At 40.9% G+C, this 18941-nt stretch overlaps 1 protein-coding gene across 1 annotated transcript in view; it reads right to left on the bottom strand.

Moving 5' to 3' along the window:
• Window positions 1–18941, bottom strand: part of LOC110522381 (ras-related protein Rab-32) — a 31286-nt gene that overhangs the window by 10995 nt on the left and 1350 nt on the right. The window lies entirely within an intron of this gene.

Below are 18941 nucleotides of genomic sequence, written 5' to 3'. Positions count from 1 at the left end.
AACCTGTGAGTGATTGTTCACTGAGGCGTACCTCAATTAAAGGTGAATCTTTGGTCGGGGGATTAATGGGAAGACTTTACCTCTGCTTTACCTGTTTGGGGTCCAGGATCACAACCATGCAGCAATTCTCTCTCTCTCTCCCTCTGATCCAACCCTCTTCTACATGTTACGTCATTTGCAGATCATAAGGCTTCCTACAGTTGTGTCAGGCAGGTTGTGTGTGAGACTGACAGCCATATCAGGGGATGAAAGAGCTTCTGCACTCCACTGAACCCTGAACACTGCTGCCTGCCCCACTGCCTCACAGACACAGTCCAAAAAGAGAGGAAAAAAGTGGAACAGACAGAGCTGTGATCATCCTCCCATATCTGAGCTCTTGCGAATCCACACCTATGCCGTCTCTCAGCAGAATACTTAATCGGAATGGAACATACAAGACTTCAGATTGTTCTGAGGTGTTCTGTTCAAGCATCCCAGAATGTTCAGGAATAATTTTTAGAATGCTAGAAGGCTCTGAGTTCCATGTCCGCACGGATGTAGAGGCAGAGAGAGAGAGAGAGAGAGGCAGAGAGAGAGAGAGGCAGAGAAAGAGAGAGAGAGAGAGAGAGGCAGATAGAGAGAGAGAGAGAGAAAGATTATCTATTCTAATGATATCACTCTGGGTTCTTTACCCTTTCACTATGACAGAAGAGTCTCATTAGAAGACAACAGAGCACCCATGGTATGTTATTGAAGAGATCTGGCAGGTTGCTATGCTAATATGGCAACAGCTCAGTTGGTTTTGATACATCTGAGCCTGGTGAATGATTGATTTATGGTCTAATTGCCAGTTCCACAAACAACAAACTAGTGTGTACCAGCTCTGAGAGCAGGTGGCCAATGCCAATGCCAATATTTTAAGGGGTTGCATGACTCATGGTTACCTACTCACCTAATTCTAAAATGACCATCCAAGAAATAACTTTGTGTTGGAATGTGGACATCAAATTAGAAGGATAATGCCGTGGCAGTGTTTAAAAATGGTTGCACTGTCTGAACACATGCAACAGAAATGGACATTGCTGCTGCTGCACACAATCCAATTAAAGAATGAGGAGTAGCTCACCTCACTGCACAGCACTAGTCTCCACTGCATCCAAGTTAAACACTGAATAAAGAGAGCTGTTTCAGGAACCGTGACGGCAGTTTCTTCCCCTGCAGTTTCACTTCATTACAGGTACTTACCCAGCTACGTTTGGAAACTGCGTGTCGCCGTGCGGGTGTGAGTGAGGGAGTCAATACACTGAGGGGCCTACAGGCCTGCTCAGTAATTGCTCATAATTGAGAGTCTAAATTTAGTTGGTTTAACCCCAGGTGAATTCACTGGGGACACGGCACAGTGGGAAGGCGAGATGATGGATTGAAATGAAGGCTTTAATTTCCAGGCCTTTTGGTGCCCAGAGATCCAAGAGAAGAAGTCTTAGAAGAGGAATACAGAAATAAAAAACCTCACTTTATTAAACGTTTTCCAAGCATATTTCTTGGGTATCACTTTATTTTAAAGGGTAACTAAAACAGGTGTCAAGTCCTCAGATGTCCTTTTTAATATCTACATATTTTTTACATGTAAAAATGTTGTCGTTTCTCTGTAATACCACTAGCCACCTAGACATTTTATGAAGTTGGCTTTAGCTGCCCAGAGACTCCCAATGTACCAACCTCATAACTAGCTACCAAGAAGCCATTTCAGGCTATCAATCAAGTTAGAGTAGCTGGCATGCCTGCTGGCAACAACTTTAGAAAATAAAGCATTTACTTAAGACTCACATTCCTTTCAATCTTTTACCCAGATTCAGAGAAGCAGATTCAGTAAAAAAACAACAACATGTAAATATATATAAATTACCACACACATCAGGTGGATACAGACGGCTCAAGAGGTATGCTTAGATAAGCAGAAAAATATTATTTTTTTGACATAGAATTAAGCACAATGATTATGTCTCTAGATTCCAGTAAAAATGTGTTTCAGGTGTTTGAAAAATGCTAAATTCCTACAACTTCCAGACCTAGCCCCTTGTCGAACCACCCCCCAGCCATCCTCACTTTGTGCCCCCTCAGATTTTTGGGGTGCATGACACCCCTGGTACCTAATAAACCATTTATAAATTGTGTTCACCATTTATTAATCATTACTCCCACATTTGTAAAATGTTAGTAAGCTAGTTAGTCACCCATGTATATATAGATACTGACGGAATGTATCCCAATGACATGCCCATCCTTCTGTGAGAAGTCACACTGGCCAATCAAAACATTTATAAAGTACTTATAAAAAGTATAAAGCGCTCACTTTAGATTAGGGACTGCAAAAATACTTAAATGATTAGTAAATTGTGGGAGTAATGATTAATAAACGGTGAATACACCATTTATATATGCCTTATAAATGGTTAATTAGGTACCCCTAAAATAAAGTGTTACCATTTATTGGCTTTTATTCGACAGGCTCCACACACACTTAACGCTCAGTCCGACCTCGAAGGAAAAAATACTTTTCAGTGTGAATCAAATTAACTAGTAGTCTGGGTAGTCAATAGAGAGAAAAAAATACTTTTCAGTGTGAATCAAATTAACTAGTAGTCTGGGTAGTCAATAGAGAGAAAAAAATACTTTTCAGTGTGAATCAAATTAACTAGTAGTCTGGGTAGTCAATAGAGAAAAAATACTGGCAGAGGTACTCTAATACTTTCAAAATGTCAGCTATTTGTTGATGAGAGACGAGAGAGGATGGTACATTGAGAAGCTTCTGAAGGATACTCTCTTATTATTACCTATCCTGATGCCTAGTCACTTTACCATGCCAATACATCATACCCCTCCTGCACATTGATCTGGTACTGCTACACCCTGTATAGCCCCATTCTTGTGTATGCTTTTCCTCTGAGTTACACTTTTTTGTACTCTGCATTGTTGGGAAGAGCATGTTGTATTCGGAGCATGTGACAAAATATTTTGATTTGATTTTATGTGGTTTTCACTCCCAACCTCAAAACAGGTTCACATACTGTAAATACCGAACTTTAGAAGTCTGTTTTCGCAAAAACCTAACTTTCTAAGTTTAGTATGTATAGTATGTGAACCTGTCTCCAGGTTGTGAGTGACAACAAAGCAGTGAAACTCTCCTTTTCATTGTTCTTCCTCTTTTCACCACTGTGCAAAAGTCAAGATGTTATGAAATGTTCCCTGCACATGGCCTTGTCTCTCTCTATTCACTGTAGTCAGACTACAGTGAGCTCTCTGCTACTTTTAAAGTTCTGATACATTTTATGAGCACCACCAAAACAGTGAATGGGAAAATGGATTGTCTGATTGGTCCCATAAACTGATGGGTTGGACCAGAGCCAGAACACACGTAAGTAAAGCAACGTTTGAAAATTCTGATACTCTGATTGGTTAGACGATTCAATCGCTGTTGACTGTTTAGTACAACGGCCCTCGTCAACACAAACAACTTCAATGATGGCAGATGTAGCGATAGATATAGCAGTGGACAAATTCAGTGTGTCGGACAAACTTGAATGATTTTCAAAAAAAAATGTGTGATACAAATGTAAAAAGCATGTAAAACATTCTTCCAACATGCAGTTGCCATCCTGTTTAAAAGACACCACTGACTTTATATCGAAAATACAAAGTATACCAGTTATTAATGAAGGAAATTGGCCAGTCACTTGGTGTCTCACCATTATACACCAATATTACGAATGATGGAGGCCTTCAAATTCTTCCTCTCCGACCACGGATGCCTTGTGCCTTCAAATTATATAATTGAACTTGCGCAACTAGTGTTCACTAAAAACTATTTTGTATTTGACTAATATTACTACCTACAGACCTTTGGAACAGCAAAGGGAACCCCATTAGCCCCTAATTACGCAAATCTCTTTGGATTTAAATTTATGAAAATAATCCATACAAAGAACATTTCAAATATTGGACCCGCTATAGACCAGACATTGGCAACTCTAGTCATCAGGGCAGGAGTGGTGTCACTCTGTCCACATCCCTAGCATCCACAACTGATTAAACAAATTGCATTCTAAACTGAAGATCATGATTAGTTGATTATTGGAATCAGGTGTGTTAGCTGGGACTGGGGCAAAAGTGTGACACCAATCAGGCCCCTGAGGACTGGAGTTTTTCCCACCCCTGATGTAGACAATTTCTTTATGAGCTGGACATGATCCGAAATTAAATTCAAATGAATCTCTTAACTACATTAACTCTAGGGTACAATCAATTTCCTTCACTATGGAAAAGAATATCAACTCTGTCCCTTTTTTGTAACCTAAGAAATGTATAATCTCTAAATACTACAGAAAACCTAAGATGAAAATACCATCCTGACAGATGATAGTTACTGTACCATCCTCTCCCCCTAAAAATAGGTTTACTAGTCATCCAACTCCATAGGCTGCATAGCATATCTGTGACACAGAGGAAGAATACGATGGACAATAAATATTCTCTCCTTGAGCATTTCAGCTCGAGGACACCCCGAGACCTGGCTTGATGAAGCTCCAAAACAAGTTAAAAGCTTGAACTGAAGCCAGTACTTAATAAATCCCGACAAAAACCGAAGAAACAGTTTTCTGTAAACGGTTTACTTACTTTCAATGACAGCCGTAATGGCATCACGTCTTCGTCAATAAGCACTGGCATATACTATCAGACTCCTCTTTGCATTCTGGCGCCCAGAATCCACCTTTTATTTACCTAGAAAACGATCAAGAAATCTAACAAACATATTGGTTTGATCAGATGTGGTCAGAGAGAGAAAAGAGACATTCATAAAAGGATGTTTCCCAGGTAGATCATGTACCTCATGTAGGACCATAACAAAACGTACTTGTATGCCCACAGACTTCTAGGACCTATGAGTTAAAGTCATGTATAACTTTCACTACTAAAGTAGTCATTTATATTTGACAATGTTCTTGCAATAAGATTTATATTGGAAAAACATCCCGCGCCTTGAAAGTACGCCGTGGTGTGAAACACTTTCTAGAACAAAATCACTCTAATCATTAATTGTGTTGCGTCGGGATTTTAACTAAATCCACCACGCAGAGGAGTTGATGATGACAACAAATTACTCCAAAAGAGAAGCCATGTGAATATATAAATTCAACTCTGTATCCCCACACGTTTTAAACAACTATATTACCTCCTTCCTACAGGCCAAATTTAGACCATTGTTCAAGGACAGTGTCCATATCATATTTTGCATATCATTTATGAGATAGCTTTCCACAAAGGACCTCCGCATCAGCCCCACACATTTAAGAACGGCCATCTCATAAATATATATAATGTATCGAAGTGAGTAGACACCTAAGGCAATTAATTCATTAACAGTTTGCACCTGATGCCCCCCAATTACCATTCGTGCCTGCATCCATACCCTATAATTCTGTACTTCTTTGTGAATGTAACTTGTAGACAAGGGAAGCCAGATCCCTGATTGGCAGATGAGTAGCAACACTGGTGCTCATCGATTGCTTTGAATGAAAAAGGTTTGTACCTACACACTGAAGGTGTCATGCTGGCATGGAATCAACCTGGAGCCGACTTAATAAGCTTCACTTTATTGAAAGCCATTGGAAATTGATTTCTTCAATGCAATCATAAAAGGAGGTAAGAAGCTTAGGGGAAGACGATGTCAGAAGGAAATGTAACTTTTTTCCTTCAACACCTGGCTCAATATTCAGTGCCACTCAGATGGTGTGTTCGATATGTAAGCGTTGCTATTCTGCTGGAGTAGACCTCTAGCCTTGCTCACACACCCCATGTGACCACACAGCGAGGAAGAGCTGTGACTCACTGGTCTGGACAGAAGGCGGTTTGTTAATGCAATATTTGTTCAGAAATTGAGCGGACGCATTGATTGGTTCTCTCAAACATTTTTTTTCTGGGAGATTGAGACCTCTCATTGCTTGGAATTAAAAATCCAACAGTTGTAATGGAAGGGGGCAGCACTTAGAGGCTGTATGTGGCTGTACCTGATTGATTGAGAAAGACACAAAGGAGAATCATCATGTAAAATCACAGCCCCCTTCATTATCAATGCATCATGCCGACAACATCAAAACAGCCTTGCAGAACTCTGAAGTCAGGAGGACTTCTAGTTAAGTGCTAGCCAGACTAGTAGCCCTCACCTTCCCAGTGGGGGGGGTCAAAACGATTCATAGAGATTGATTAAAGCGTTCAATACACCATAGTGATGATTTTAGTTTGTACTGAGGTGTTTGGCCATTCGAGGCAGGATGAGGTTCAATGGTTAGACAATAGATGACTTGCTATCTATCTATTATACTGCAACCTCCAAGGCAGTCTTGTAAATAGCTCCCCGATGGCATTACTTCAATGTAGGCTGCAATTCAACATTGTTAAGGTAGAACAGGATAACACTTAGGGTTGCAAAGGGTCGGAAACTTTCCGGTATATTTTCCATGGGAAGTTGAGCCCGGGAATTTGGGGAATTTTGCTTAAATTCATCAAAGAAGTTATTACAGTGAGCCTTTTTTGTGGGACACACAAGGCAATTTTAGGTCTTGAGGAATATTTTAGTTAAACTATCCCCAATTCAATGGAATTGCAACCCTCTGCATGCACAGTGTATTCTTCCATCACATCTACAGCTGATTCTCAAGATCTTGCACACTAATGAGATGCTATTGAGCCCACACTACTACATTGTCGGAGCCAAGGACTACATGCTTTCTGGTAAATTCTGATTACAATACTGGGTGGGGTGAATATATTTTATTTGACATACATGATTTTTTGTTAACTAGTAAATAGTAACCTAAAGCAAAGTGTGTTTAAATATTTTCTAACTTTACTCATTCTTCTAATCTTTACAGGAAAATGCCACGAGCACTATCTGATGTGTGGAGACATCTCACTGCAGCTAATGTTGAAGTAAAAGTTGTGTACATTTGCAAATACTGTGCCAAATGTGAAGAATGCAACAAAGATGCAGAATCATCTGACCAAGGCATAAAGTTCCCTCAGCACTCACAACTAGCAACCTTCTGACAAAAGTCCCTATACTTCTATTGGAGGTGAAAATGATGAATAAGATACCTTATTGATAGCAACAGCTCATGGTCCTCCCGGAATCAGAAGTTTTTGTTGACTCAATGTAGTCAGAGAAATGCTGAAGAATGTCTTGCTCGAGCTGTGTATGCAACTGGTTCAACCCTGATGCTCACAGGCAATGAGTATTGGAAGAGATTTCTGACTGTTCTTTGCCCAGCATATACCCCTCCAACCAGACGTGCTTTATCTACTCATTTGCTGGATGCAGAGTTCAACAGAGTTCAAGTGAAGGTCAAGCAAATCATAGAGAAAGCAGATAATCATCTCTGATGGGTGGTTGTATGTTCGTGGGCAAGAAATAATTAACTACATCATCTCCACCCCTCAACCACTATTCTACAAAAGCACAGACACAAGGGACAACAGACACACCGGTCTCTACACTGTAGATGAGCTGAAGGCAGTCATCAATGACCTTGGACCACAGAAGGTATTTGCACTGGTGACAGACAATGCTGCGAACATGAAGGCTGCTTCATGTTCGGTCTAAAGTGGTCAAAAGTGAAGGAGTCCTACCCTCACATTCATTGGCTGTGCTGCTCATGCATTGAATCTGCTCCTCAAGGACATAATGGCACTGAAAACAATGGATACACTCTACAAGAGAGCCAAGGAAATGGTTAGGTATGTAAACGGTCATCAAGTTATAGCAGCAATCTACCTCACCAAGCAAAGTGAGATAAATGAGAGCACCACATTGAAGCCGCACAGCAACACCCGTTGGGGTGGTGTTGTCATCATGTTTGACATTCTCCTGGAAGGGAAGGAGTCTCTCCAAAAAAATGGCCATATCACAGTCTGCCGATATGGAGAGCCCCATTGAGAGGATCCTCCTGGATGATGTATTTTGGGAGAGAGTGGTAAGCAGCCTGAAACTCCTGAAACCTATAGCAGTAGCCATTTTAGGGATTAAGAGAGACGATGCCATCCTGTCTGATGTTCAGACTCTGCTTGCAGATGTAAGAGAAGAAATCTGTAGTGCGCAGCCCACTTCACTGTTGCTCCAAGCAGAGGAAACTGCAGTTCTGAAATAAATCAAAAAGCGTGAAGACTTCTGCCTGAAGCCCATACATGCCGCAGCATACATGTTGGACCCCAAGTATGCTGGCAAGAGCATCCTGTCTGGTGCAGAGATCAACAAGGCCTATGGTGCCATCACTACTGCATCTCGCCACCTTGGCCTGGATGAGGGCAAGGTTCTTGGCAGTCTGTAAGTACACTTCCAAGCAAGGGTTTTGGGATGGAGATGCAATATGGCAGTTGTTCCAACATATCTCATCAGCCACCCGGTGAAAGGGACTTTGTGGATCTGAAGCTCTTTTCCCTGTTGCCTCCATCATCCTCCAAATCCCACCAATATCAGCCGCCTCAGTGCGCAACTAGTCCTTGTTTGGGAACACACACACACCAAGGCACGCAACAGGATGACCAATACAAAGGTTGAAAAATTGGTGGAAATCTGGGCAAACTTGAGGCTTTTTGAGCCTAACAACGAGCCATCCTCAACAAGGTTGGAAAATGACAGTGAAGACAGTCTGATGTTCAAGAGGTGGACATTGAGGAGGTCCAGGGAGAAGACATGGAAGCCTGAGAGGAAGACAACCAAAGCCTTAGTTTCTTGACTATAATTTTACAGATGTGTTGAAAATGTTTTGGGGAGATGCGATGGATCCTTGGGGATCATCCCAAGTAAAGAGTCAACTCTTTTAATTACAGTTCAATTTGTAACTAAATAGTTTATTTTTCTATTGGAAGGATTTAATCATTTGCAATTTTCTACTTATGATAAGGTAAAAGGTTTCTGTTTCTTTCTCCATATATGGTAAATATATACACTGCAAAAAACATCTACATTTAAATGGTATTAATATTAATTTGCATATATTTCCATTAATTCCCATATATTCCAGTTAATACCCATATATTCCCTTTAATTCTCAAAGTTTCAACCTCTGAATCTTCCAAAAATAAAATAGCATTCATTGCTTAAGATCCTATGAGACCATTCTCATAGAACTTACACAATGTTTATTCCAAGCATCAATGTCAGTAATTTAATGTATTTTAAAGTGGAAATGACAGCGTTTTAACACCTTTGCAGATATGAAACAGATAATCATAATATCAGTCAAAAATATCAAATTCCCAGTTGATGCTTCAAAACCAACTTTATAAAAATAGGTTATATTTAGCTCAAACGTCCATGAAGTACACTAAGGCATTGTTGGCAGTGGATGCAAGGCATGGATGCAGTTCAATGCATGATTAATATAATTCACCAATACATTTCTTGATAGTCCAAAAAATATTGCTATCAGGTTGTAAATCACAGCTGGCCTGGTACAATGTTTGCTGCCTCCACCCATTCAGGATGATGCACTGTTTCAGTTTAATGACTCAATATTCAGAATAAAAACGGACAACTGTAACGAAGGCTGGGAATGTCAATACAATCCAACTAGCAAGGACAATGATCACAAGTCGGTCATAACATGGGTAATAGTCTAGAGCATGTGTCAAACACAAGGCGAGACACATTTCTATCCGGCCCGCACAATGATTTGGGTTGTCAATTTATTTTGGCCCACTACTAGAGGTCGACCGATTATGATTTTTCAACGCCGATACCGATACCGATTATTGGAGGACCAAAAAAGCCGATCCCGATTAAATCGGCAGATTTTTTAAAAATGTATTTGTAATAATGACAATTACAACAATACTGAATTAACACTTATTTTAACTTAATATACTACATCAATAAAATCAATTTAGCCTCAAGTAGATAATGAAACATGTTCAATTTGGTTTAAATAATGCAAAAACAAAGTGTTGGAGAAGAACGTAAATGTGCAATATGTGCTATGTAAGAAAGCTAACGTTTCAGTTCCTTGCTCAGAACATGAGAACATATGAAAGCTGGTGGTTCCTTTTAACATGAGTCTTCATGGCGGCAGGGTAGCCTAGTGGTTAGAGCGTTGGACTAGTAAACAGAAGGTTGCAAGTTCAAACCCTGAGCTGACAAGGTACAAATCTGTCTTTCTGCCACTGAACGAGGCAGTTAACCCACTGTTCCTACGCCGTCATTGAAAATAAGAATGTGTTCTTAACTGACTTGCCTAGTTAAATAAAGATTTAAAAAAATAATAATATATATATATTTTTTTAATATTCCCAGGTAAGAAGTTTTAGGTTGTGGTTATTATAGGACTATTTCCCTCTATACCATTTGTATTTCATATAGCTTTGACTATTGGATGTTCTAATAGGCACTTTAGTATTGCCAGTGTAACAGTATAGCTTCCATCCCTCTCCTCGCTCCTCCCTGAGCTCGAACCAGCAACACAATGACAGCAGCCACCACATCGAAGCGTTACCCATGCAGAGCAAGGGAAAAAACCACCCCAAGGCTCAGAGCGAGTGAAGTTTGAAACGCTATTAGCGCGCGCTAACTAGCCAGCCATTTCACTTCGGTCACACCAGCCTCATCTCGGGAGTTGATAGGTTTGAAGTCATAAATAGCGCAATGCTTGACGCATAAGGAAGAGCTGCTGGTAAAACTCACGAAAGTGCTCAGTCAGATACTTAGATACTTGTATGCTCAGTCAGATTATATGCAACACAGGACACGCTAGATAATATCTAGCAATATCATCAACCATGTGTAGTTAACTTGTGATTATGATTGATTGTTTTTTATAAGATAAGTTTAATGCTAGCTAGCAACTTACCTTGGCTTACTGCATCTGCGTAACATGCAGTCTCCTTGTGGAGTGGAACGAGAGAGAGGCAGGTCGTTATTGCGTTGGATTAGTTAACTGTAAGGTTGCAAGATTGGATCCCCCGAGCTGACAAGGTGAAAATCTGTCTTTCTGCCACTGAACGAGACAGATAACCCACCGTTCCGAGGCCGTCATTGAAAATAAGAATGTGTTCTTAACGGACTTGCCTAGTTAAATAAAGATTAAATAAAAGGTGTAAAAACATTATTTTTTTTTAAATAAAAAAATGCTTTTCTTTTTTTTCTTAAAAAAGATTTTAAAAATAAAATAAAGGATAAATCGGCACACAAACAAAATACAGATTTCCGATTGTTATGAAAACTTGAAATCGGCCATTCCGATTAATCGGTCGACCCCTACCCCCTACCATACAGTCAGCGTTGCACTAGTCACAGCAAGCACTGCCAACATGCTGCACACCAAACGGCAGTGCGTTGCCACACGCACACATAACCCTCCTCCCAGAACCACAAACACATGAGCAAGCCAGTGCACTATATCATATCATCACTAATAGCACTGACCGAATCTCCTACCGGACCAACAGTTTAAACATGTTGAAGGCTAAACGTCCATGCCAAGTTTCGGGTTCCAACAGCTCATTGCTGTAACCTACAGAAAATGCAATAAAATCAAATTGTATTTGTCACATCTGCCAAATACAACAGGTGTAGGTAGACCTTACTGTGAAATTCTTACCTACAAGCCCTTGCCTACAAGCCCAACAATGCAGTTCAAGAAATAGAGTTAAGAAAATATTTACTAAATAAAATAAGGAGTACCGAACTGAGTCAATGTGCAAGGGTACAGGTTGTAAATATGACATCAGATTTTTATTTATAAATTAAAACCAGTTCTTGCTTTTTGTCATTATGGGATATTGTGTGTAGATTGAAAACTATTTACTACATTTTAAAATTAGGAAAAAGTCAAGGGATCTTAAACATTTCTGAATGCATTGTAAATCACTACTAAAGAACAAGACAACAGGACACACAAACCAGTATAAATTAGTCAACAGTTTATGAAATTCCAGCCTGATGCAGTGAATTCAACTTCAATTGTGCTGCTTTCATGTGTCCAGTTTACAGCGCATAGTAGAGGGAAAGTGTACATACCACAGTACTAGCTAGGCTACTAAAATGTTGCAGTCTGGCTTCGGTTTTTAAAGCTAGAGAATTAATAACAAAAAAAACTAAACCTGCATCAAAACACCATGCCAAGGAGAAACATGTGGGCCTATTACAGCAACAACTGAGCGGTAGCATAGGCTGGTACTCAACTACAGTACAAGACATTGAGTCCACCATACAGAAATGCTGTAGCCTAGTGGTTAGAGCGTTGGGCAAGTAACCGAAAGGTTGCTGGATCAAATCCCAGAGCTGACATCTGTTGTTCTACCCCTGAACCCCTGAACATGTAGACTGTTCCCCGGTAGGCCGTCATTGTAAATAAGAATTTGTTCTTAACTGACTTGCCTAGTTAAATAACTAGGCAAGCTAAAATGATCTTAAATAATTATTTAGAAAGCTAAAAACACAGAGCCTAACATTAGCTAGCTAGCTAGCTGCTAGGATGATGTCATGTCATTGAATGTGTTGTTGAGTGACCAACTTTTTCCCCTCAGATAATTTTTCGGTAGCTACAGTTGAAGTCGGAAGTTTACATACACTTAGGTTAGAGTTAATAAAAATTGTTTTTCAACCACTCCACAAATGTCTTGTTAACAAACTATAGTTTTGGCAAGTCTTTTAGGACATCTACTTTGTGCATGATACAAGTAATTTCTCCAACAATTGTTTACAGACAGATTATTTCACTGTATCACAAGTTTACATACACTAAGTTGACTGTGCCTTTAAACAGCTTGGAAAATTCCATAAAATTATGTCATGACTTCTGATAAATGATGTCAACTAGCCTGAGTCAATTGGAGGTGTACCTGTGGATGTATTTCAAGGCTGACCTTCAAACTCAGTGTCTCTTTGCTTGACAGCATGGGATTTTTTTATTTGTTTTATTTTTTAAATCAGACAAAATTGTAGACCTCCACCAGTCAGTCTGGTTCATCCTTGGGAGCAATTTCCAAACGCCTGAAGGTACCACGTTCATCTGTACAAACAATAATACGCAAGTATAAACACCATGGGAGCACGCAGATGTCAAACCACTCAGGAAGGAGACGCGTTCTGATGAAACAAAAATACAACTGTTTGACCATAATGACCATCGTTATGTTTGGAGGAAAAAACGAGGAGGCTTGCAAGCCGAAGAACACCATTCCAACCGTGAAGCACGGTGGTGGCAGCATCATGCAGCATCATGAGAAATCACGCTTCGCCATCTGGCAGTCCAATGGACGAATCTAGGTTTGGTGGATGCCAGGAAAACACCACCTGCCCAAATGCATTGTGCCAACTGTAAAGTTTGGTGGAGGAGGAATAATGGTCTGGGGCTGTTTTTCATGGTTCGGGCTAGGCCCCTTAGTTCCAGTGATGGGTAATCTTAAACTACAGCATACAGTGACATTCTAGATGATTCTGTGCTTCCAACTTTGTGGCAACAGTTTGGGAAAGGCCCTTTCCTGTTTCAGCATGACAACGCCCCTGTGCACAAAGCAAAGTCCATTGAGAAATAGTTTGTTGAGATTGGTGTGGAAGAACTTGAACACCTTTGGCATGAACCCCGTAGAACACCTTTGGGATGAATTGGAACGCCGACTGCGAGCCAGGCCTAAATGCCCAACATCAGTGCCCAACCTCACTAATGCCCTTGTGGCTGAATGGAAGAAAGTCCCCGCAGCAATGTTCCAACATATAGTGGAAAGCCTTCCCAGAAGAGTGGAGGCTGTTATAGCAGGAAAGGGTGAACCAACTCCATATTATTGCCCATGATTTTGGAATGAGATGTTCGACAAGCAGGTGTCCACATACTTTAGGTCATGCAGTGTTAGTCAGAGAGGGAAAGTCAACTTTCCTTTCTACAGACACATAATGGAAAGTGTGTACATCTTCTCCATGGTCCTTGTGGGAGTTGTATTCATGAAAGAGGGAAACACAGAATGTGAATCTATTCATCATCCTGCGCCCTAGGAGACAGATTCCTCTACGGCAGGGTTCTCCAACTGGCGGGGGGCCATAGGCTGAATCTTGGCAATTATTTATTTTAAAAAATATACTGTTGAACATAAAAGACAAAAACACCAGGAAATTAGCTTAAATTAATTTTGGAAATCTATTCCTAAATATTCCCATGCATAATAGAGAGACACGTGATCATATACAATTTTAAGCAATGTTTGAAATGATTGTATAAGTCTATTATATTTGTTTGGGATTCTTGCGGTCAATTTGCAGTCTACAAATTATTTGTAATTACCTTCCGGCCCCCCGACCATCAACGCAAGAATGTTGATTCCTGCTCTACGGTCTGCATTGAGATGCTATCTGTGAGTGAGTTACCATGGTAACTGTCCAAGACAGATGCTGCAGGGGCAACAGAGACAGTCTCACCAGTCTGTTGCACCCAAACCATATCAAAGTTTATTTGTGACATGCTTGGTAAACAACAGGTGTAAATTAACAGTGAAATGCTTACTTACGGGCCCTTCCCAACAATGCAGAGAAATAAAAGAGAAAAGTAAAATACTCATTTACACCAGCTCTGTCAGGACGAATGGGCCAAAATTCACCCAACTTATTGTGGGAAGCTTGTGGAAGGCTACCCGAAACAGTTGACCCAAGTTAAACAATTTAAAGCCAATACACTCAATTAGTATTTGGTAGCATGTAAACTTCTGACCTACTGGGAATGTGATGAAAGAAATAAAAGCTGAAATAAAATCACTCCACTATTATTCTGACATTTCACATTCTTAAAATACAGTGGTGAATTTTTACTAGGATTAAACGTCAGGAATTGTGGAAAAACTGAGTTTAAATGTATTTGGCTAAGGTGTATGTAAACTTCCGAATTCAACTGTACTTCCTGTTTGAGTTTTTGCTTGTAAGCAGGAATCAGAAGGATAGAGTTATAGTCAGATTTTCCAAATGGAGGCCGAGGAAGAGCTTTGTATGCGTTTGTGTGTGGTTGAAAGTTATCTAGTTTATTTCATCTCTAGTTGCACAGGTGACATGCTGTCAGAAAGGAGGTAAAACGGATTTCAGTTTTCCTGCATTAAAATCACCAGGCCATCACCAACGCTTCTGCCATCACCAACGCTTCTGCTTCTGGGTGAGCATTTACTTGTTGGCTTCTGGCCCTATACAGCTCATTGAGTGCGGTCTTAGTGCCAGCATCAGTTTGTGGTGGTATATAGACAGCTAAGAAAAATATAGATGAAAACACTTTTGGTAAATAATATGGTCTACAGCTTATTATGAGGTATTCTAACTCAGACGAGCAGAACCTTGAGACTTCCTTAATATTAGAGCTGGTGCACCAACTGTTAACAAAGAGACACACACCTCTCCCCTTGAGCTTACCAGACACTGATGTTCTGTCCTGCCGATGCATAGAAAAACCACCTAGATGTTTATTATCAATGTCCTTGTTCAGCCACGACTCCAAGAAACCTAGTATATTACAGTTCTTCAGGTCCTGTTAAGAGAGGCGGGCACGCTGAGGAAACGACGTCGGTGAGTGCATAAACTGCCTCTACCCTCAGTTCTATTGGCGAACGTACAATCACCGGAGAACAAACTGGACGAGCTCCATTCGAGACTATCCAATTAAACCGCATTGCTCTTTTTTGAGTCTACGGGATTAGGGCCTGGTCCGGGGTGAGCAGTATGAAGTGCGCCTCATTGAAGTAGAAACTGACTCATTGAAGTAGAAATCTTAATCCAAATCAAGGTTAGTGATTGCTGTTCTGATGTCCAGAAGCTCTTTCGGTCATGGTGGAAACATTATGTCCCCCACTAAATTTGATTAGCGCAAAAAAACACAAAACAGCAGAGTTGGTCAGGAGCCCATAAAATGGCTGCTTTCCATTACAGACCCTTTCTACTTGTTTGGAGGCTCGGGGCTATGAACCAACCCCCACAGAATTATATTCAAATGCCAGCCAAACATTTCTCTGGCAGAGATACTGTACATATGGTGGTTATTACGAGACAGCTAGGGCCAATAGGAAGTTGCAACATGCAGAGTGAGTTGCATAGGAGAAGCTGTAAAACAAAGACCATAACTAAACCACATGACTCACAGTCACATTCCACTATGGAGCATGCAAACTTAAGCGTTACTCTCTACAGTCTTTAAGACTATGACCATTGCCACATAATCCCATACTGTAATATGGTAATACCCTTGTTGGACAATTGCCCCTCCCTCCCTTTCACCCATTCTGCTTTTCCTTCCTCACCTCCCCTCCCAGTGAACCAGTGAGGTGCCCTTCTCTCAGGATGTCTAAATCCTTGGCACAAGGTGCTGGCTTATTTACTTCACCATCACCTCATGGTTGTAATTATCCTGTCCCCAAGATCAGACAAGCCCAGAGAAGGGGCAGCTATTCTGGGCCACAGGGGCGGGCAAGGCCCTGGCTTCACGCTGACTTCCAACGTACATCCATCTTCCACTCGGCCCTGATTACCATCATTCCATCCCAGATTGTAATCATTACGGGAGAGTAAAGATGTTGGTTTGACGTTGGTTGGTCCTTATCGTTGCCATGAGGACAAGCCCACCCCTTTTTTCTGCACAATTAAAAGGCTTAGCGACTGTTCTTAATTACACAGTTAACCCACTGTTCCCCGGTAGGCCGTCATTGTAAATAAGAATTTGTTCTTAACTGACTTGCCTAGTTAAATAAAGGTTAAAAAAAACAAAAAAACTTGGCAATACAACTCTCACTTTCTCTCCCTCATTCCTTCTCTTCTCTGACTCATTGTCATCCTCAATGTCTCCAGAATAGGCCTTGGTGTATAGGTGTGTATATGTCTGTGTGTGGGAGGGTGTGTATAATGTATATAATTGTGTATGTGTGTGCGATCCCCCTCAGAGCTCATCCGATGTGATATCTGTGTGGGTGTGAGTGTGTTCTCTCTCACAGCTTGTCTCTCGCAATGATACAATCAGTAAATATGAATGAGGAAGTGTGTGTGTTTTGCCCGCAAAGCTCCTTTGCGGTCAAGCTGTGACAGGCCGCCTTTCCTGGTATGAGCTAACACCCATGCCCGGTGGGTATCTGCACCCTGTCCTACTCTCTCTGTGTCACCTCATTGTCTTACATCAGATAGCACATCTATTCTGCCTGCACTGTCTCGTATCTCGCAAAGGGTAATGGGATAGACAAAAGTAGTCTGGCGACAATGGGCTGCCATAACATTCAAAAATATTACCTAGGTGACATCGTCTGCCGAACCCCATTTCTGCCTCAAAACTGTTTTTTGAATTATGAATCATGAATTAATCTATGTTAAAACAATTAAAATTGTTTTTTTGGTGAGAAAGTGTCACCCCATTTTACATCTAGCTAAGGATTATTGTGCTTCAAATAGCAGTATTTCTGAAGTTTGACTATGGGCACAGAAGCTAGCATAAACATGTCTAACAGCTGAGCCAGTCACTGAAATCCTCTTTAAGTGAAATGCTGCTGCTGACCAACTAGCGACCTACTTAGTGCTGCACACACAATGTTGAATCATCCAACAAAAGCTAGCTAGCAAGCTACTGTAGCTAGTAGTGCTAATGCTTACATTATTATTGGTTTTCATGAAGCAGATTATCTTCTGCTACGAGACATTACAGTAGCTTCCCGAGTCAGCTGCTGTGCTCAGCTGACCCAACAATACGATCGTAGAGAAACATGCTGATCTACGGACTGATTTCTGATAACTGCCAGTGCTTCTTAATTGTGCATGAGCTGCACGTCTACAACTTCAGGGTAATTTAAACAGGATAAGCAAGCTTTTTATGTCAGTGACGGAAGAGCTACCTAGCTATCTATGTCAGTAAGCTAGCTACAACAGTTAGCTACACAGCTGACCAAGCCACTGCACTGGCGACCAACGTCCCTGCACAGAATCTGTGCAGGAGATAGCCACTGGTTAGTTTTTATTTTCTCACAATTGCAAACTATTAAATCACAATTTAGCAAGATAGCTATTCTGCATATTTCATACGAGAGCAGTGATATCAAAAATGTTGAACGATGTTTGCAATTTTGTAATGGTGGATGCTCAATATTTGAATGTCAGTTCAAAGTCTTAGAAGACAGATCAGTTGAGGGACCAGCGTCACGGAGGAATGACGCCATCTGATTGGAGACAATGGTGTCACCTATCAGAGCTAGTGACAGACGATGGTTGTCGTGACGACCTGTCTCATTGCGCTGCCAGTGTGTGATGAGATCACAAATACGGTTGAAGACTGTTGAAGACCGTTTTATTGTGTAGACTGTGTGTCCGGTCTGTCTCTGTCCATGTCAGTCTGCCACCCTACATGTCAGACTTGTCTCCTCAGAATGGTTTTCCCTAGTCCTATATCTAGTTTCAAATTCAACCTCATTCATAGTAAATTTAACATCCATCACAATGTAATTCACAAATTCAAATCATGACAGTTATAGACTACAGTGCATGTCCTGATCCCAATCCCACAACCTCATGATTGGCTATAAAACCAATAGATCACTCTCCCGTTCTCTCTCTCTCACACCCCTTTTTAAAACTGAATCACAGAGCTTTTACTCCTGGCCTGACCGTGACTGCTGGCTAATGACTAACTTGTAGCCTCTCTCTCAGCTGCTAGGTGTATAACAGAGTCAGCTGTGCCCATATGGCTGCCTGTATTCCTGCCTGGCCTAATAAAGGACTTGCATGTGACGCATAGTGGAAGCCAATACTAAATGTATCCATTCATTGAGAGTCCTGTTGGCAGATTGCATTACCGTCAGTTCGGAAGAGTCTGTGTCTGGGACTGGAGAAATATGTGAGAAGAAATATAATTACATATAGGATCATGTGAGCTGTGTATTGGTCATGGTAGGAGGCTGAGGTTGGCCTTTAAGTC

Source organism: Oncorhynchus mykiss, chromosome 4, assembly GCF_057628025.1.
Source record: "Oncorhynchus mykiss isolate SJ-2025 chromosome 4, ASM5762802v1, whole genome shotgun sequence".
In the NCBI taxonomy this organism is placed as follows: domain Eukaryota; kingdom Metazoa; phylum Chordata; class Actinopteri; order Salmoniformes; family Salmonidae; genus Oncorhynchus; species Oncorhynchus mykiss.
Note: the sequence above shows the minus strand (reverse complement) of the source record. Positions and strands in the feature narration are given on the sequence as shown.